This window comes from Fukomys damarensis, unplaced genomic scaffold, assembly GCF_012274545.1.
Source record: "Fukomys damarensis isolate Sample0158 unplaced genomic scaffold, DMR_v1.0_HiC HiC_scaffold_5, whole genome shotgun sequence".
In the NCBI taxonomy this organism is placed as follows: Eukaryota; Metazoa; Chordata; class Mammalia; order Rodentia; family Bathyergidae; genus Fukomys; species Fukomys damarensis.
In genome coordinates this window covers 52357669-52379504 of record NW_022900917.1, presented here as the reverse complement: position 1 = coordinate 52379504, position 21836 = coordinate 52357669, and the positions used below count along the sequence as shown (strand labels likewise).

Below are 21836 nucleotides of genomic sequence, written 5' to 3'. Positions count from 1 at the left end.
GATGAAGACAGAAACTTTGCAAAGTTCTAACTCATCCAAGAAAAGTCTATACTATGTAGGGCAGACACAAAGGCTAGAAAGTGCATAAGTATCCCAAGTGAAAGGACTTTCTGGTTCATAATTTACTCCAAAGGCTGGCCTTGGGAGCCACAAGTCCCCAGTTAGTTGACAGTGCATTCTCTTCCTTCTCCCAAGACTCAAGAATTGGTGTTATCTGCTTTCTGCAGGGGAAGAGAAGTAACTGGTCTGAGTCACATAGCTAATAAGTAGCAAAGTGTGTCTGCCTGCAGAGCCCATGGTTCTTTCCACTCCAGCCATGAGGAATAGCTTCTGCCTTGTGCATTCTGGGGTCGGAGTCTGCTTCCTTCCTTGGGGCTTGGTACCAACAACCCTCCATAAACCAGTGATGGGCTTTGAATTTTGTAGTAACGTTCTGGGTCCAAATAAAAGAAATTAAACTGCTTTTCATTTTCAAAGAAAATCTCTTAAGGATTTCACAATAACTTATGAAAGATTACTAGTTGAGGAAGAGGGAAGGTGGGCTTAACTTTCTTTGAGCCATGTGACAGCTAATAAAAATGGCTTAGATTTTGAAGTAATAAAGAGCATTGGATCTGGTTTTGTCTTTGTTCCCCAGGTGATCTGGGGACAGTCACAACTTCCTCTTTACCCCATGACTTTTTTTCCTTTGGGTTAAAGGAGGCTTATTCATTGTGATCCTTTAAGTGCACCAGCAGGGATTATATTATTATTGAAACCTTGGATCAAATCTCCTCCCATATGGTTACTGTTTTACTACATTTTATTTTGCAATTTTGGTAAAGCCTAATTAGTTTTTTTAATGGTGATTTTTTTTTTATAGAAATACAAAAATGTATTATTCGAAAATTGTTCAGAAAAGAAATCACATCTGAAGTGTTCAACCAAGAAGCTATGTGTAGCACTGATTCTGGACTTGGGAAGAAGAAGTTAGAGGATGCTTGCAAGGATGATTTTGGAGGGTGATAAATGTAGTTTTTCATTGTGGGTGACTGTCATCCAGTTGAGTAACTACCAAATAATTGGGATAAGGCCGAAGCTTCCTTCCCCTCTGCTACAGAATATTCCTTTTGTTTTTAGAGGACCTGGAAAATTTCTGAGTGGCCCTTTTATGATATAAAAAGAATGAATTTAAATCATGCAAATGCCTATTTTGACACCTCAGATTTTTTCCTGCTTATGTGGAGAAGGGACGAAGTGGTTGTTAACATTATACTGTTTGTAAAGAGAATCATATGAAAATTTAACATTCAGAGACTTGAGCCTTGTTTTTTTTTTTTTTTAAACCATAGTAAATAAAATTACTTCCTTTTTTTCTGCATGTTTGGAGATAAAAATAATGAACATGTAGACAATTAAACAATTTCAAGCTGGCACTGAAGCTGAGATTTTAAAGTTGTAAACATTTTAGAGACAAGTTCAAAGGTGAATACTTAAGAAAAGGGAATAATAGTATATCATTTGGTAGACAAGTTTCTAGAAGAATTATAATTCTGTAGTGTTTCATGATTCAGGACAAGATCAGTGGGTTTTAAATTGCCCAGTTCCAGATAAGTCCTTTAAAAATACAATCGACAAGCATATGGGAAAATTTTAAGTGCTTATGTTGTAGTACAAAGCATTTTTTATTATGGCCCCAGAAGGAGTTTGCTTTATCTTTAATTTTCTTTCTCAGGAGGAATCACAGATATGCTTCAAAATGACTGTTGTTACTCGTGGTTTTCTTGGTCTTGTTAACAGGAATTTAACAAAGTGTTTATGGCAAAGAATGTAGCTTAATGATTTCTTTTATGAGTCATATTAAACAGATATTTATAGAGATTGTATTGTGTGCCAAGTATTTCATAGGAACAATGACCAGGAAAGATACACGACCCTTACCTCTTTCAAGAATTATAATTTAAAGTGGGAATAGATAAAATGCTAATTTAAAGTAGTGATAAATGTAATTAAGTATGAGGGTGACTTTCTTATCTGAGCTAGGTGGTTGAGGAGGGCCTCATGGAAGATTTACAGAACTGAGAATGAAATAAAAGGAGGGCAACTTTGAGAAGGTCTGTTGGCATAGAGGATGCCCAGTGCAAAGGCCCTGTGGCAGATACAACCTACCTTTGTGAGAAACAAGAGAAAATAGCAAAGAAATTGGGTTAGGAGGACTTCATAAACCATGGGGTGGAATGCTTTTTCCATTTATTCTAAGTATTGTGGGAAGATATATGGATCCAGGGAGGACCAGGTTGTGATCTGTAGATTTGGAAGCTCACTCTGCTTAATGTGTGGAGAATAGATCACTGGGGAAAACTGGAAGTAGTGAGACACCTAGAGAGTGGTTGCAGTGACCAGTGCTAATTGGACTGGAGAAAAAGCAGGGAAGATGGAGGCCTTCAGTCTATGCAAGATTCCAAATTTCTCCTCTCCTAACACACCACTGATTTGGGCGTTCATCCTCATTTTCTATACCATTGAGAAAGAAAGCACACTGACAGACAGACACACTGACAGACACACTGACAGACACATGCCGATTGTGATAGGGATCCTGACTTCAGGTAGTGAAACTTGAAATGAGTATGCCTTGTAATCAGCACACTATGGTATGTTGTGGAGATAAGCGGTCTTGCCGATTGTGTTTTATTTCTACCTGAATTAGACAAGTCCAGTCCTGTTTCTGGAAGGGCCATGAAGAGGAAGATCATGCATTGTAGAATCACCCACCTCCAACTTGGAAGATGCACTAGAAAACCTTGCCAGGTATAAAAGTATTCTAATGATATTTAAGAAATGTGTGGAGGAGGCATTTGTTTTATTTGCCTCCTTGTGCACTCTTGACTGTTGCTGTCGCTGGAGTCCAGGAAGCTGGGAAAGGTGTTGGAGACCAGGAAACTAGGAAAGCTGGATTGGTTGTGTTCAGGGGGAGTTGCACATCCTATGCACACTTAGGGGCTGGGCATTGTCTAACTTGGTCCGGAACTTAAACAAGATCTGAGTGTTACAGCCATTGTTTTTCTCTGCTGTAACCCTGGGAGCAGGGCAGGTGGAGAGCTAAGTCTCTGTCACAAAGTTGTAGGCCAGCAAATGGCTTAGTAGCTCCTTGAGAGAGAGACAAGTCTTCCAGTTGAGCCGTCCGGTTGCTCATAATGGCTGAGTCAAGTTGAGCAAGTTCCTGGGGCTTCTGGACCTGTTTCCTTGTCTGTAAAATGGGGATGGCTGTGTTCCCTACGTTCTGTGATCATTGTGGAGCTTAGCTGAGATGGTGCTTGCAAAATGCAGAGTACTGGATCAAGGTTAATTGCTGTTCTGTGTTCCAGCCTCGTGGACTTCATGTTCTTCCACTTATCTCTTGTATTCTCATCATGAAGGTCATGCGACAAAAGTCACTTTTTCAGACTTGCTCTGATGGTCTGCTGATGCCTAAGTTGTACTTTCCCCAGCCACTCTGTTTCCTGTGGTGCTATTTTAATTGATTCACAGCCTTCATCCCTAACTGAAATCACATAATGTGTAAATGTGTGGAGGGTATAATATTTCCCCAAGTTAAAGTGTCCTCTGACATGTCAGGTGCTCACTTAGGGGCAATGTGGGACCCTGAAGACGCAGCTGCAGGGCATGATCTCAGGCAGCAGTGCTGATCCGTTTTGGTTTTGTGCTGTGAGACGACTGGCTTTCCAGTTAAGCTGTATATATTCAAGGTCAAGTGGGCAGGTTCAGAGCTGTAATAGATTATTTTGGGGCAAAGTTGGGGGAAAAGAAAAGTTTGGAAATTTCTTGGGGTAGCAGAACATGCTTATTGTTTTGCCTTGGCTTTTGAGAGAGTATCTCTTGCTTAGTCTTTAGTCTGAATATCACCTGAGGCTTGCCTAGTGCCTGAGATCCTACTGACAGGTACCCAGTTCATGATACAAAAACCACAGAAGTAAAGACAGTAGGGAAATACAACCTATGTGAAAGTGGACAATGCTTGTTAAACTTCTGTGGCCACCCCAGAGCTAGATTTGGGGCTGTAGCTTACAGACTGATGATACTCTGAGCTCACATCTGCACTGTGGATTATTTCCCTGTTTTTTGCTAAATTATGTTACATATCAGTATCATAACTTGGTGCATTGGTTTTGATACCAAATGTATTTTTCAAAAGAAAATCAGATTCATTTTAGAAACAAAATATTTATGTATTCTTGTAGGTTTTTTATCTTCCATACTACTTGCTTATTGACAGTAGGTCTTTGTGAAGTTTGATAAATAAAATGCAATGGCTTAACTTTAAAGTCCCTTGTGGTACACTCCGCAGTCCTAGATTGCATACATTGTTAATCACTACAATGTGCAAATGTATGGCCGTTCTTCTCTGGTGGGGTGGATCAGGGGGCCACAATTTCCACTCATGGTCAAAAATAAATAGTTGGAAATTGGACTCTTGGCAATGTCAGGAAATACCAGTGAAATCCCACTAGTACTTATGTGTTTTGACAACAGTCAGAACAAGGTGAATTAGGTTCATTGTATACTTCACTGTAAGGTGGGGATTTTTAGAAAGTTTCTTTAACCTATCCCTGTATTGTGCTCTTTCAAGTGATTACTAATTAGAATGTTCTGATTTTTTAAACTCAGTGTTTTCTTCCTAATAAATTTTGTTATTGCTTAGTGACCATGAGGAAGGGAGAGAAACAACTGTGTTGGTTTTTATATGCTCTTCAGTTTCTGTTGGCTGCATCATGAGCCAGACATGTAACTACAAACCGTTTGTACTGTTTCAGTTAAAGTGGCTCTGATTGTTGAGGGGGTAGGTTGACTGCTTTAACTTTGTTCATTAACTTTATTAAAATTTTCTTGTAGTTCTTGGTTGTGTATTTATGGTTCTTATGAGGGAGAATGTTACTGCCATATAAATATATATTTTGTGGATAGTTGAAATATTTTTTTTAGGTAGTGGCAGAGGAGTTTGTGTTCCGCCTCTATTATTTGGAAATTGTTTTCAGGTGTTTTCCTTAGATGCAATGAAATTGCCACACATGCCTTGGAACATTTGTATGCACGTGTATGTGTGTGTGAATGCACATGTGTAGGGCCCACCAGTATAATCATCACAATGGCCATTTTTTCCAGTTAGAAGTAGTTCTGTCTTTGCATCAGTATGAAATGTGTTTCAACTCATGTGGCCTTGATTTGCTTATCTGAGTTCTCCTACAGAAGTTTTTCCTCTCAGAATTTACTAGCACAGATTGACCTGTTTTGGTTGCTAATCTCCTGTTGCTGTTTTCACAAACCTTTTCCAGAGTAATTTCTGTGTGAAGCATTGCACTGCTTAGGTGCTATGAAGTAGTGATAAAGAAACTGCATCACAGGGCCTTTTAATTAAGCACAGCAACACATTATCAAATATGTTTGCACATTTTGTGTCTGAAATGCTTAAATACCTTCATCTTACCTTGGATTTATCACATCTGATAGTATTAATATATATATATACGTATATATATACATATATATATATATATATATGTATATATATCTTGCATTAAGGTTGAACAGAGCAACAGAACCAATAGAAAAAACATTTTAAAAGACATTTATTAGGAATTATCACATGTGATTGGGATGCTAAGAAGAAACAGGGTCTGCTGTCTGCAAGCTGGAGACCCATCTGATAGTATTAATATATATATATACGTATATATATACATATATATATATATATATATGTATATATATCTTGCATTAAGGTTGAACAGAGCAACAGAACCAATAGAAAAAACATTTTAAAAGACATTTATTAGGAATTATCACATGTGATTGGGATGCTAAGAAGAAACAGGGTCTGCTGTCTGCAAGCTGGAGACCCAAGGATAGCTTCCACTTTTCTGTTCTGGTTCAATCTTCCCACCTACTGTGGAGGTGAGGGTATCTGCTTTACTCACCCCACAATTCAATGCGAATGTCAGCCAAAACACTCACAGACCCAGCCAAAGATAATGTTTAAGGGAATATATGGGTATTTCGTAGCTTAGTGAAGTTGACACATAACATTAACCACCACATACCTGTAGTGTAATCAAAATGTCTCAGTAATTAGGTAAGCTGTTTTCAAAACATTTAATAAAGTACAGTTTCTCCAGGCTGTTTAAATGAGCTGCCTCCCAGAGTGTTAATGCCAGTCCTCTTCTTCACTTGCTTTTCCAATGCTTTTCTTCTCTCCTTTTCATTCTGTGCTACCTATGTCACACTTTTCCCTTCGTGACCAGTGGTTCCTTCCTTTGTTCAGTGATTTACTGCCTTTTATGGTGTTTTCCTCATTTTTTTTTAATATCCCTTCTGTAAAACAATAAATTCATCTGGGACAGAGACAGTGTCTTTATTTTCCCATGGCAAGTTACTGATAACATCTGCTCCCTACTCTGTGAGATCTTTGCAGATTACTCGTGGAGGTGACATTTGCAGCCATCAGAAACTCTTAACTTTTAGAGTGCAGACTAGGTGTGCACTTCATGGCTTTTCCCCAACAGAGCTTAGATTCAAGTTTAAAGTTATAATACTTACTTTAATAATGTAATAATTTGGTTTGATTGTAGATATAAATTTGTAGTCTAACATGGTGACTATCAGGAACTCCATGCTATACTGATTTAAAAAATAACACTTGATCATTCACGACTATTTTGTTCCTTTAGCGCATGTGATCAATCATAACAGTGGTAATGATGTGGCTATTGAGACTCAGATCCTTACATAGTATCTATATGTTCCCCACACTGTTTGTAGCAGTTTACTAATATTCTGTGTATTTGCATGATGACTGTGGCTTGTTGTTTTTGAAATAGTTCCTACTTTTCTGCTTATGTAGAGTTTTAGCTTTGCTTTCTGAGACATTCAGCTTTAAGAGGTAAAGAAGTGAGCAGTTTTATATAAGTAAAGCTTAATCATTTTTCTGTGTTCACTTTTAGACTTATGTAAAACCCTGGCCTCTTTTTAGCCTATTGCTTCTCTTTGGACCAGGAGTTATTTGAACCTAGAATGAACCCCAGGAGCAGCGTGGTTTGAGGCCCAGGGGACTGTGAAAGTCTCAGGCAGCCATGTCTACTTAGTCTACTAAGTTGACTGTGGTTGTTATCAAACCCCAGACCAGAATTTCCTGGAAACCTGACCCGATGAGAAACTGACTGGGTCCAAGTGTATGTGGAGCTTAAATTTCTCGCCAAGGACATTTCACTATTAGGCCATGAACTATGAGCTTGGTTGACCTTTCTTTTCCCAGAGCAAGTGCTCATGTTTCAGCTAGGTAACATGGTAGTTAGTGTCGTTCTTATATACTGTCACTCCTTCCAGTCCCTAGTCAAAAAATATCTGAGCGCATATTACATGCAGGTGGCACATATTAGGAGCCTAGTTACGTGATGTCGCATCCTCCATCCTTAACCACCAGGCAGCTCCATGCACTGTGGGCCACCTCTCTTGCTAGAGCTTCCTCTTCAGTTATCTCTTAGGTAGAGCTCATTTCTCATGTTCTGAGCCCTACTGCCTGATGTGAGAGCACTGAGGGCCCTCACAGGTGCTTCTGACCTGTGCATCCTCTAAAATGTCTCATTGCCCCTGTAAACAAAGATCACACATCTTGGTGTTGTCTGCTAGATATGAGGGATGCAGTAATAATAGAAGTATATCTTTTTATTGCTGGAGAAAAAAGAGGCTTTAGTGATTTTTCTACTTACAGCCACTTTCTGGTCTTTCTTGCCCTTTTGCTATGTCTGAATATTTTTGTCCTCCCAGAATTCATGCAGTATATTGAAATCTAATATCCATAGAAATGCTATTAGCAAATTGGGGCTTTGGGAAGTCATTAGGTTATGAGGATAGAACCCTCCTACTGGGATTAATACTTTGGTAAAAATGCTTGAGAAAGTCCTTCAACTCCCTGCCCCACCCGTCCCTGCCTCCCAGAGTCCTGCTCCCCCACACCCCCTCACACAGTAAAAGAACATAGTAAGAAGTCACCATACATGAACCATGAAATGGCTCCTCACCAGATGATAAAGCTGAAGACACCTTTATCTTGGACCTCTATCCTCCAGAACTGTGAGAAACAAATTTCTGTTGTTTATAACCTTTCAGCTTCATAATACTTTTTAATAACAGCTTGGAAGGACTATGACACCTCTTTTGAACAAAAGGCAATACAAACAATATTATATCCAAAGATATTGTCCTTGAATTTTGATGTGTAAAATAATAAAACTCTTAAAAGAAACTTTTGTTCTGCCAACGAGAAGATAAATTTTTCAAGCCATGTAAGAAAATACAGTAGCTAAAAGACAACCTTTGTCTGTACTCAGAGATTTAATAGATTAGCTGAAGCTATATGGTCTCACAACATGACTATGTAAGAGAAATGGAAAGCTTGCCTTGAAAAGAGATGAATTCTTCCCCTTCATTTGAACCATGGCTCACCCCAGACATGCACTCTGTAAGCCAGAGGACAGGCAATATCCTCAGACCACATTCCTTCCAGGTCACCAGAACCCAAGCCCCTTTGATGTCCCCTCATCCTGCTTTTCACCTCTATTTGACCCTGACATGTTCTCCTTCCTGGCACCTCTCTGCATTCCTGGGACTCCCTGTACCTTAATTCGGGCCTTAATCATCCTTTCTTTTCTTGCTCACTTCTTTGCCTCTTATTTTTCCTGTGTTCAGAATTAGTTCAGATTTTGGCCTATCCCATTCTCCAGCTGCTCAAAGTCCTGATCATTGTGCCCAAAACAAATCCTCACCATCACAGCCTTCCAGGTCCTTCCTGGCTTGTCACGTATATCCCCTGGTCCCCTCTGAAAACATCTCCCTCACTTGACACCTATCCTTTTCTTTGCCTGAAGTTACGTTCACTTCTGTTTTATGTCCCCTTGATCATCCTGAAGACCTTCTGTCATGCTTCCTATTTCCCTTGGCCTTCTGTGGTCTCAATAAAAAGAACAAAAGAAAAAATTGCATCTTCATGATGATCAAGTAACTCCAGCTCAAAGGTATGAAGTTCATCTCTATCTAACTACTGCACTGGCGGACTTGATAAAGGGATGTAAGTCATATTTTAGCCAGCAGAGACTTGCAGGTATTTGTTTCACACTTCTGCCTGTCTGCTGTTTTGAGAGCAGTTTGTGCCTGAAAGTTCATTTTGTCTCTCGCAAGTGCTTTAAGCGTTTGTAGACGGAGCCACTGTTGATCATTTTCTGAGAGAGGGTAGAGAATATAAAAGGTGCTGAAAGGAAGATTAATGCCCTGATTTTTCAGGAATTATCAAGAGATTTTGGACTTGTGCTGCCCATTATGGTGATTACTGGCCTCATGTGGCTTTTGAGCCCTGGAAATGTGGCTGCCCTGAATTGAGATGTCCTGTAAGTTAGCAAGTGCACTCAATTTTGAAGAAGTAGTTTGAAAAGAGAATGCAAAATAATTCAGTCATCATTTCATATTTATTTGCATGTTAAATGATAATACTTTGGATGCAGTATTATCACACTAATTTCACGCGTTTCTTTTTAATACGGCTTGGAGAAAATCTTAGATAATATGTATGGTTCACATTTGTGGTTGCTTCATATTTCCATGGAATGATTCCATTCTAGGCTCTGTAGTTCCTTAATGTTACTCCATATCCTTGGCAGCATTCTGAACCATACTGTTAAGCAGATGGTTGTGTACTGGTAGGGAAAAAAAAAGTAGTAGTAACTAAAAGCAAGAATAGTTTTACTAAGAATGAATCATCCCAAGTTGACTTTATTTTTCTTTTCATTAGGTTACTAGGCTAGAAGTCAGAATTGTTCTGTGAATTTGGATTTCTGTGATGCGTTTGAAACGTCTCCTCAGATAACCATGAGGGCAATTTAGAGAAGAGAGTGGTAGTTGATGGTGGGTCTGTGTCACTAGCTGGATTCTCAGAATACTGTTCTCAGAATATTGAGTATCGATTGTTGTGTCAGGAACAGCTGAGGGGGGTGCTCCTGTGCTTGCCGTGCAGCGTGTTTTGTTTCAGTTAGGTGGGTGAGGGAATGGAAACTAATGTCATGTGTGAGGAGGTCAAGTTTGTTCAGCGTTTTAGGCATCTAAAAGGAGATGATCCCTCACGAATCATGTTCTGCTGAGTTCATTCCTTTAATGTTTTTATTGGGCACAGTTTTTGGTCAGGCACTTCAGAAGGTGATAGGAATAAAGTTTAGTAAGATATTGTCCCTAAACTCAAAATTTTGTCTTGACTCAAGAAACCATTTAAATAAAATCCCAGTCCATATGGTAGGTAGTACACTGATATGTGTGTGCAAAGGTGGGTGGGTGGAGTGTTGGGGGTGTTGGGCCATGCAAGGGATCTCATGCCCGGATCTGCATAGGTGTTGACGAGATTCTACATGATTCAGATTTCTAACTCTTACCACAGAGAATGGCTTCGTATTAATTGGTCTAAAACTAAAATCACCATCTTTAATGATTCTCATTCAACAGCTTCCCATACAGTTGTTTATGTGAAATTTTTCTACAGCTGTAATAGGAAACTTGGTAATGATTTCTGTTATGGTTTGAGTCTAGATGTCCCCCCAAAGCTTCAGGCAGTCATAGGTGACTTTTTCAGAAGTGACTGAATCTAGAGTATGTGACACTGAGATAAAGGCCATGTGATTACTAAACAAGTACGCTGATAGGTTTGGCACCGCTCTAATCCCAGTAGTCTGGATGGGATAAAAGGAGCAGCTGTTAAGGTTCCTAAAGTTGCTTTTGCTACCATGTGGGTCCCATAAACTGTTTCTCTTATGCTACGCCCCTCTGCTGTGTGCCACTCTGCCTTGGAGCCGGCCGATTATGGACTGAAACCTCTACAAACTGAGCTAAATAAACCCTTTCCTCTTTAACTTTGAGAGTTCGGTATTTTATCTCAGCAGTGAAAGAAAAGTAACTAATATACTTGCTTTGAAAAATTTCCGGACAGAATCTTCCTGACCATATATACGTTTGAAGGTTTATGGAGCCCATGTACTAGAGTAACCTTCAAACAGTTATTTCTCAAGGAACATTCTAACTAAGCTCCCAAAGCACCTATTTGGTGGCTTCCCTACAAAAGTGAATAATAATGCATTCTAAAAGCTACAGACCTACTAAGCTCTCTGAGAGACTTCTTTGTTCTATAAGATTCTTTCAAGGATTAACGTAGTCCACGGTGGCTTGGCTTCTATCAACTTTGATCTTCCAAGTGCCTAATAAGTGGCTTTAGGCAATCTCTAGGTGGCAAAGGGTTATCTGAGATCTTCTCAGAATTCTTTCATTGCTCTATAGTCCTCACATCTGTTACGAGCTCCACTTTGGCTGAAGGATTTCCAAGGATGCCATACAATATCTTTTACTGTTTATTTGGTAGAAATGCTGTGAAGACCCTCAGGCATTATTGCCCAGAGTAATCTATACTTTACTCATCTTTAAATATCTTACAGAATGTTCAGGGCAGATAATTTGATTGAAAATTTAAAGAATAAACTTGGGCAGATCAAGGCATAGCTGTAGCAACTGAGTAGGAAATTATGGCAAATTTCTTCTCTGTCTTAACCTTAGTAGTCTTGGCTTACATTTTCCTCTGTGTCCTGAAATTCTTATTTTCTATTTTCTTCTGATTTTATATATTTTTCTTGAAGACCTCTCATATTTTTGAGAAAAAAAGGCAGAATTTAAAATAAAATAGAGGCTTTCTTAATGTTTTCTTATCTTTAAGTTTGTTCTGATTGAACTCTAAATGAGGAAATTAGAAAAGTTATATCTTTGACCTTGCTGATACTTTAGTATTAAATGTTTTAATCAGGGGTAGTCAACTTTTAATTTTTTACTTTTGTTTTTGTATTTTTACTGAGTAGGTAAGAACAAGTATTTAAGGGTTGTGTTTTCTCTACTCAAAATTTAAAGTTTTAATAAGTCTTAAGGGAAAGTAAGTTCTTAACACTGAATGATCTCTTTCAAGTGGAAAAATAATCTCAAAGGTAGGCTTGATGCTGGTTCTGGTCCATTAACATGACATTCTCTGTGTGCATGTAAGTGTTTGCACTGCGTAGTGGCAGCAGACCCCTCCTGTGCCTGTGTAGGATGATTGGAGAACATTTGAGTTTGTCACATTTCTTTCTCCAGACAACTTGCAGAGTTGGTGTTACTGTTCAATTCAAAACCCTCAATGTTCTGAAATCTGAATCTTTCAAAAATCAACTTGCTGAAGTAGTTTGAGATTTTCTAGTAACACAGATTTTGGATTTCTTTTTTTTTGGACCAGGGATTGAACTTGGGTCCTTGTGCTTGCGTGGCAGGTGGCAGAACCACTGAGCTAAATCCCCAGCCTCAGATTTTGGATTTCTACTTAAGGCATGAATCTTCAACTTATAAAGTCTATGCAAATATTCCAAATTCTGAAGAAAACTGAAATCTGAAATACTTTGGGGCCCAGGCCTTTCAGATAATGGTTACTCAGTCAGTAGCATGGTCCCATTTTAGTAATGGACATTGGACAGAGAGGTAAGGTGGGCTTTACATAGCAACAGACTTCTCACAATACTGATCTAGGTGGCAAATGACTGACCTTACAGAATCTGTACTCTAAGTGGATCTCAGATAGAATACCATAGTGAGAAATTTCATGACCATTGTAAGTATGAAGATGGGCGATTTGCATTGCGTTCTTAGGCCCACTCCAGGGAGCTCATGGTGGTGATGGTGGGGTGTATGTGTGCTGCGTTGTCCTGTCCGTGTGAGTGCTCACAGCCTGGCACATTCTTCTGGGACTGTATCGGTAGTTACCGATTACTTACCAGAAAGGCATTTGTAAGGTGGAGGAATTTAGTGAATTGTATGTGTTCTTCACATGCCAAACCAAAAATCATGATGGAAAGTGGTGGGGGGGGGCAGATTCCAACCTAATGCAGGTTCTCAGGGTCAGCCCCAAATGGGCTATGTATACAGCAGACTCTGTATGGTTTACAGGACAGGGGCTAAGTAGGGCTGGATGGTCAACCTTCTGTCCAGTGTGGCCAGGCCAAGATTATTTATCCTGGCATAGTGAACTTCACCCATAACCTACAGTTGCTATTTTATTTCAGACACCTTCTTTTTTACTTCTCATTTTGTGTTTATTTCATCATGCCGTTTCACTCAGCCTGCTCCACAGTAGACTTCACAGAGTCTATTCAGGGCCTTTTCAAGGGCACAGTGTTAGAAAATAAGGTCACTTCTCCTTTTAACACTGAAATAAACTGTTAAGTGCTTGTAAACAGAGCACAAGAGCAGTGAAGTTGATGCCTTCAGCTCTGAAACATCCCTTTCTGTTCTATGAATGTGACTAGAACATGGGCCTCCTGTGTATGGGATTGATGGCACATTAATAGGTCCTGGTGTCTGCCTGGGGAGAGTTACAGTTTTACCTTCTGTTCTCTCCCGCTTGGAAAAAGCCCAAACAAAACTGGAATTTTCAGGTCTAAGTCAGCCTAACAAATGGGAGTTCTTTTTCCAAAGGCCTTTCAAGTGAAGACTTTGGTGGTCCTGTGTACCCAGTAAACAATACTTCCTGGATGAAGTTGGTGGGACGTAGGAGGGTGACACTTATACCCAGTTCACTTTGACCCGTGCTTTCCACACTGTAGTTTAGCAGTCACTGAAGGACTGTTCAAACACAAATTGCCAGTCTGCCAGGAGCTCTGACTCATGAGGTCTGGGAAGGTCCTGGGAATTTGCATTTCTCATAAGTTTACTGGTGATATAGAGTTGGCCTGGGACAAGCCTCATCTGAGAGAGGCATAGTGCTAGATCTGAGACCCTAGGCACAGACAACTGTAAGTTCCTGGACGGGAGGGAGAGCTATGAAGATCATGTCTTGTAGGGAAAATGCTGCGAAGCGAAGAGAGAGGTGCCCTCTGATAAAATGTCATGGGCTTTAACCTTCTCGTCAAAAACATCCGAGGTAGTCCTGAAATTCCCGTAATTTTTAATATAATGTTTCTACTTTGTACACCACATATTTTTGTTTTCCCTTTATCATTTTGTACTTGCCTTTAGTCTATGCAGATTTTCATATTTAAAATATCTTTGCAGTTATGATTTACTTGGGAGATATCTCACTGAAAATATTAAGACACTTAGAAGCAAACCTATGACCTTTCTGTTTTATTTTAAAAGAAAATATGTTGTATATATTTAATACAATATTTAAAAATGTAATGGCTATAAAATTTTTTATTAACACCAAGAATTTAGACCCTGAAAATGTACTTATTTCTTTCAGTTTGAAAAACTTTTTACAAAATAATTTCATTTTTTTAGAATTTTAATTTTTTTAGCAGATGATCTGGGTGATTTTTGTTTTTAAGGTAGATTAAATTTATATTCTAGGAATATTTTTACTTCATCACAAATTGATTGAGAGACTGTTAAATTTATTAAATTGGAGGACTATAGCAAAGATGATTTCAGAATTTAGTCTTAGGTCCTCAAGTAACAATGCCTTCAATGAACTAAAGCATGTTTATTAAAGGAATTATGAGGATTTGAAATAAAATATGGAAAAGTGGATGCTCTATAATTAAAATATGTTTGGAAGCAAATTTAAAAGTCCTGGAATATTGAATTATTTAACTCATTCTGTTTTTATTATTTAATTATACAGTTGACCCATTTAATCTGTCTCAGAAAACAACTGACTAGGGTATCTTTTAGTCGATTTTAGCATCTGAGAAGTCTAATGTGTCTTTGGTGATTGTGACAGGAGAAAAGTAAAATATGTATTCTCTGTGCCACTTTGAGGATTTTTTAAAAAAATCTATGAAGTAGATACTTTTAGATAAATGATTATACTGGGCGGAAAGCAAGCTATGACTTGACCTCAAAACTTAATAGTTCAAACAATACCAGTTTGCTCTACATACACTTCTGTAGAGATTTGTTGTAATCACCAGGAGGCTGAACAGAATCCGCATCCAGTGTGGCTCAGTGAGAGCTGCTTCTGGCTGCTGGTGGGTCTGGGACACTCAGTTCCTCCCCATTTGGGGCCTTCCTTGGTGTTGCTTCCACTGTCTTAGTTATAGGTCAGATTCTTGGCCCAGAAAGGAGCCTATGAAGGTATATCTTCCGTAATGCCCCAGTTGTCTTACTGCATGTATTCAAGCACCTTTCCCTGAGGTGCTGCTCTGTGCCAGGAAATGCCTCAAGGGACAAGTAGACACCTATGGTATTCAGAGGCCTCCAGGAGCTCATGATCCCTCAGGGAAAAGGCTAAGTCCTAGAGTCCAGGAGAAGACCATGCAGTGATCGACTGGGCTCAGCTGAAATTGGATAAGGAATATGTTATAGTAGCTTGCCTGAAAATGAAGTTCAGGTCTTAGCTTCATCTGATCCATCCACCACTTAAGTGTTAGCTAGGTGAAGGGATGGGCTGGGAGTAGGGACTAAGGGGAGAAATTTAGGAGGGAAATTCTAGGCAGATGGGTCAGGCTAAATCAAGGGATGGTAGTGTGAAACATGGCATATCTGAGGAATATGAACAGTTAGTTTTACAACATCAAGTGAAATGCTGAAGTTGAGGAAAGATTCGCAGAGCAGGCAAACCTAGAGAAGCAGTTAGAGACATTTTGAATTTCATCCCCTGAGTCCTGTTCGCCAGCCTGGTCTCTGTACTCACCTTGCCTATTTTCTCATTCATTTTTTCAGCAAAGATATGAGCATCAAGTAGATTTAAAGTACTGATTGCTTCACTGCTACTTTATTGAATTCTACCTCATAGATATGTCTGGGTCTCATAAATGAGAGACTGGTTGAGGGAGATTCATTGACTTGGACACGATCATGCAGCCCCTGAGTAGCAGAGCTAAACATTTACCTGCATCTATGTGAAAACCTAAAGAAAAGAGTTAAGGTGCGAACTAGATTTTCATAATACTTATTGGAGATACACATATTAAGTAAAGATTTTAGGGCCTCGCCTTAGAATGATCTTTATTAGAAGGGCCTCAGGTACTGTTTCCTATTGTGAACTAGAGAACTTCATTTTGATTTTTGGCCTGAACACAGCATTAATTAGTAAGGGTGGAAAAGGATGTATTGTAGTTTTCTTTGGGAGTAGCCTTAAAGGCATGCCAATCCAATGTTGGAGCAATCTGACCTATATTGCAGTCTCTATTTCTTTATTTTTCCCCCCCAGTGCTAAGGGTCAAACCCAGGGCCTCATGCATGATAGGCAAGTGCTCTACCACTGAGCCACACCCCCAGCCTCATACTCTCTTTAAAGAGATTCTTAGAGTCTCTAAAAATTAAATTGTGAAGAAGACACCTATAAGCTTTAGTATCTTGGAAATCAATATACAATTTAATCTTTGATACTCGAGTTGCTCTTGCATGTGAATAAGCAGCTGAAACTGCTAGTGTAATGTTTAATACTGGTACTGGGACCAAAAGCTGAGACATACTTGAACACAAGAGCTTACTAAAGTAATAATAGCCTCGGGGCTCTCTAGGATTGGAGAAAAACATAAGGAGTACAACTACTAATAATTATTCCAAAGGGACACTGTTAGAGATTACCTTGCAGTTCATTGTTGTAGGCCAGTGATAATAAATCTTTTAGAGACTGAGCACCAAACTATTGCAAAGTGCCAATGCTGCAATTCAACTTGAATACTGAGGTTTTCAGTTAGAAAAAACACTCTATATCAATATCGTTTGGATTAAAAGGAAAACAGTGCTTGGGGAATGACTAAATAAATAAAAGAAAAAAACAATAATACGCATGCTATAGGTTTGCCACCACTGTTCTTGGCTCTTTATATTAATTTAATTATTTTATTCTCAAGAACAAAAATGTGAGGCTTCTGTTTCCGTTTTAAATGTTATACAATATGAAGAAAAGCGTGTGCATACGAGTTAATTATTCTGTTTTTAGAGCTCAAATACATCCAAAATTTTTATATCCTCATGAAGTTTTTGTCTGTTCTATCAATTATTGAGTACAGAGTGCTATAAATCTCCAATTGTAATTATGATTTGTATGTTTCTCTTTTTAGCTCTCCAAATTATTGCTTCATGTAGTTTGAGGCCTGGTAATTAGGTGCATACAGTTCTGGAGCTCTCATGTCTTTATGCTGAATTCTCTTTTGTCCTTTCATAAAGGGGACACTTCTGGTCTTGATGTTTACTTTATATATTAGCATAGCTACACCAGTTTTCTTAAGGTGAATGCATGGTATATATAAATATACTTCTGTAACTGAGTTTGTCTTAGAATGTGTCTCTTACAAGAGCATACTGTATTTAGGTGGGTGTTAACTTTTTTATCCAATTTTGACAGATTCCCTTATGGAGTGGTTTAGTCCACTTACACAATGAAATTTATATCGATATCATCATACATTGATGTGGCTGCTTTTATCATCTGATATAGTTGATTTCTTACCTTTTATCTTATTATTTGTCCCATTTCTTTAATCTGGTTGTTCCTTTGCTTCCTTGTTTTGGAGTAATTAAATACTTTTAAGTATTTTTATATTATGTTGTTTTAGGCAAAGTTTGGTTTTATTTTTTACTGATGAATTTAGGGGTTACAATTATGTAAATGGATATGTTATATATCTATTTATATCTAGATGTAGATATGCATGCATAAAATCAGTATCTACATTGAGTTAATATTATATTACCTGATGAAGTTTTAGTTCAGTGGTTCTGCCACCTGCCTCACAAACACAATTACCCAAGTTTGATCCCTGGTACCAAAATAATAATAATAATAATGATAATGATAATATTAATAATAATAATAAATTGCTTCATATTTGATATAAGAATCTTACAACTGTATTTCCATATAACCTCCTCCTAGCCTTTGTGCTATTAATGTATATGTTAGTTCTACTTATGTTATAAACCTCATATTATATTTTGATTTATAGCAAGTCTATTTATATGTATCTATACATTTACAATTTCTGTGCTTTTCATTTCTTCATGTAGATCTGAGTTTTCTATTTGGTGTTATTTCCCATCGGCCTGAAGAACTTTTTTTTTGTTGTTTTGTTTTGGTTTTGGTTTTTGGTTTTTGGTACCGGGGATTGAACTTGGGTCCTTGTGCTTGCAAGGCAGGCCACCGAACCGCTGAGCTAAATCCCCGGCCCCTTGAAGAACTTCATTTAGTGCAGCAGAAGACTAATAATGAGAAACTTTCTAAGCTTTCCTTTAGCTAAAAGTTTCTTTAGTTTGCCTTCTCTGTTGAGTTAATTTTATAAAATATAGTATTTAGGTTGACAGAATTTCCGTTTTCCCCCAACACTTTAGATAGGTTGTTCCGTGCTTCCTTTTTACCTCTTGCTTTAATTTTTTTTCTGACACATACACACTTACAGACAGTCTCCCCGCCACACACACACCTGGCTTTTTCCCCCCAGCAATTAGTCCATACCTAGATGTACTTTTTTCTTCTTTTTTTTGTATTGTCTCCTTGTGATTCAGTGAGCTTCTTGATTGGTGGGTTGACTTTTTTCAAATCTGGTACATTTTGCCCGTATTTATTCACATATTTTAATCTAAATCCAAACTCAATTTTAATAATACAGTTTTTCCTCTTCTTTTCTGGAATTATTTATGTTTTATTCTTGGACATTAATTTGCATGTCCCTAATACTTTTTTCATTTTTTTCCTGTTCCTTTTCTCTCTTTGAATTGGACAATTCATTTGCCAATTTCTTTCTGCAATTGTCCAGTTACATCCATTTCTATTTCAAGTATTATTACTTTTAATCTTAGGTTTTATTTAGTTCTGTCTTAGTTTCTATTTCTTTCCTAAGTAATCCATCTCTTCTCTCATTATATCCTTATTTTATTATAGATTCTCTGACATATTTGTTATAGTATTTAGTCCTTAACTTACAAATCTCATTAACTTAGTCATTTGTGCTGTTTACTCTTATGAATTATTTTCTGTTTTTAGTCGGTTTTATTATTCTTTATTATGTTTCTTTGTGTTGTAGAAAAAAATGTATGTATTCTTTATGGCAATATTTTGTTTTGTCTCTTATGAGTACAAACTGTACCTTATTGCAGATTAGAGCAAAGAGCTGGACATTCAGACTCCTTAAAGTTTAGCTGAAATTCAAGTTGCATTTTTAATTATATTGAGTTCACCTGAGTGGCCTATTAAAAAATCTTTGTCAGTATTTCAGCTGAGATAGGAGCTATAATTTTAGATCTTCTGACTGAACTATGATGAGAATTATAGGCTCTGTGATTTTGCCCTTTTTCCTGACCTCTTCACTGTTGTATTTTTTGTCCATTTTGGTGGAGGTAGGATAGATCAGAAAATTTACAAAAAGTGATTTGCTTTCATATTTGTTGTTTTTATAGAGTCCAGTCCGTCCTACCCATTGTCTGTCTCCTCAGTCCTGTAGTGTCCTCTCTTAGGGTCTGTTCATCCTGGTCCATAGTAGAGGCTTAGTCCTCAGATTTGGAAGCTACTGTGGCTTTCAGCTCACAGAGAAGACTTGTTTCTTCTTGACATTACTAGTCATTGAGGATTCATTGCATTGATTACTATTTGCTAGAACCACAGAAAATGTGCTTTTATTTTAGTGAAATTTCTTTTCACCATGGGATCAAAAGCCTTTGTTGATATGGACATGGATATCTCCTAGGAATTAAATGGAGGACTAAAAATGTATAAATTGCCAAGGAACTCTCTTGCCTTCTAAATTCTGGTTGGGTTTGACCAATAGAAAGCACTGGCAAATCATCAGTGCCCAGATGAACATGTAAAGTGACATTCATCCAATTTTTCCTTTCTCCAAGTCTAGAATCTGTGATATCTGTACTATTTTTAATGATTCTTTACTGACGGACTACTAATACCTACCAACAAAGTTGGATATTTGAAAGGAAATAAAAAATAAAGCCAAACCTTGATCTTTGGACTTGCCCTGAAACCCTTGATTAGTTATGAAACTGCCTTGATTAGTTATGAAAATCAGAAAACATGAAGGTTAATGATATACTGATAGAATTAATTTTAACATTACTACTGCTAGAGTGTCTCGAGCCGGCGACGCAGAGCACTGTCCAGCAGTGCCTCAAACCTGAAAGAGCAGCGGGGTGGAGATGGGGCACAGAGAAAGGAAGGACGCCAAGACAAGAGTCTGATCAAGGCGGCGTTTATTGCCGGCAAGCACCGGCCTTTTAAAGCAAAAAACCACAAACTATTATGGGATGGGTTTACCATAGTAACTGAAAGGTCACACAGGAAAAGAGCAAACAGGTTCACCAAAACAACCCACCATGAGTAGTAGTAACCCGGACAACCACACATCTAAAGGTCAGAGACAAGAAACTGTAACTTTCAGGAATTCCACAAAGGAAACACTCTACCTGCTAAACTGGAGAAACTTAACACATACAGAGTTACTAAAGTTAACAATACTTACAACCAATACTCATGATCCCCACACTAGAGGTTGAAATGTAATGGATTATTTACTCAGTCTGAGGTACCATGTCAGTTGTGTTAGATGAATTGTTTTTTCATAATATAAACAACTCTGAGTAGAACTGAGATTCTAGCTTGAGGTTGCTTGAGTAAACGTTTGACCGCTAAGCCACAAATGCTACCTTGTTCAACCATTTATCAATCAACCAGCAGTATTCTATCCCATACCTACTTTATTGAGTATTGACTTGAGAGTGGAGCATGATGGATATAAAAGAATTCAAAGTCTGTGTTTGTGAAGCCTGCAATTTAGTTAGAGACATAAGATTTACACAAAACTATAAAAATCCTAAAAGTATCATGTAGTAAATGTTGTATTTTATGGGACAAGTTGTATTTTTTTATCATGCAGTTTAGTGCAGACTGATAAACCCTAATCAGAAAATTGTAAATGCTCCAAAATCCAAAACTTTTTTAGTACCAGCATGATGCTATAAATCTGATGGTTCAGTGCACACAAACTTTTTTGATGCAAAAGTTATTAAAAATATTGTATAAACTAGTAGTTGCCTTTAATGTAATGTAGGCATAAAGATAAAATGTACGTATAATCTAAATATTTCCTGGCCAGTCAGTTATATGGATCTTTATATCTGTGGATCCCTAATGGAAGCTTATGATAGACATTAAACACTGGAAGGGCAGCCCTTAGTGAAATGTTCTTCTAACTTATTTTAGGGACATACTATGGGACCTGGCTCATGGCCCAGTATTGAGGGTTGTGGGGTACACAAGTAAACAGTATTCTGGATCCTCTCTGGATCCTGCCATTGCAGTACAGCTGTCATTGCCATAAACACAATGATTTATACATATGTTTTCTTTTGTCAGGGCTTTCTTTACTGGTACAGTGCACCTGGCTCTGTGTTTCTGTTCTGAAGACCCACACTGCAGCCTAAATGAACCATGGGGATGCTATATGAAGTAAAATAGGCTCGTCCCAGAAGGACAAACATTGCAGGTGTCTACTTACAACAAGTACCTTGTCGCGAGCCTGCGACGCAGAGCACTGTCCAGCAGTGTCTCAAACCTGAAAGAGCAGCGGGGTGGAGATGGGGCAGAGAGAAAAGAAGGACGCCAAGACAAGAGTCTGATCAAGGCGGCGTTTATTGCCGGCAAGCACCGGCCTTTTAAAGCAAAAAACCACAAACTATTATGGGATGGGTTTACCATAGTAACTGAAAGGTCACACAGGAAAAGAGCAAACAGGTTCACCAAAACAACCCACCGTGAGTAGTAGTAACCTGGACAACCACACATCTAAAGGTCAGAGACAAGAAACTGT

General features: G+C 38.2%; 1 protein-coding gene across 2 annotated transcripts in view; it reads left to right on the top strand.

Annotated features, from left to right (window-relative positions):
• The first annotated feature begins 2709 nt into the window (after window positions 1-2709).
• Fam110b (family with sequence similarity 110 member B) overlaps window positions 2710-21836 on the top strand; it is a 149613-nt gene continuing 130486 nt past the window's right edge. For both annotated transcript variants that reach the window (XM_010640707.3, XM_010640698.3), the window contains exon 1: window positions 2710-2790. The gene's annotated coding sequence lies outside the window, so the exon portion shown is untranslated. The remainder of the gene's footprint in view (window positions 2791-21836) is intronic.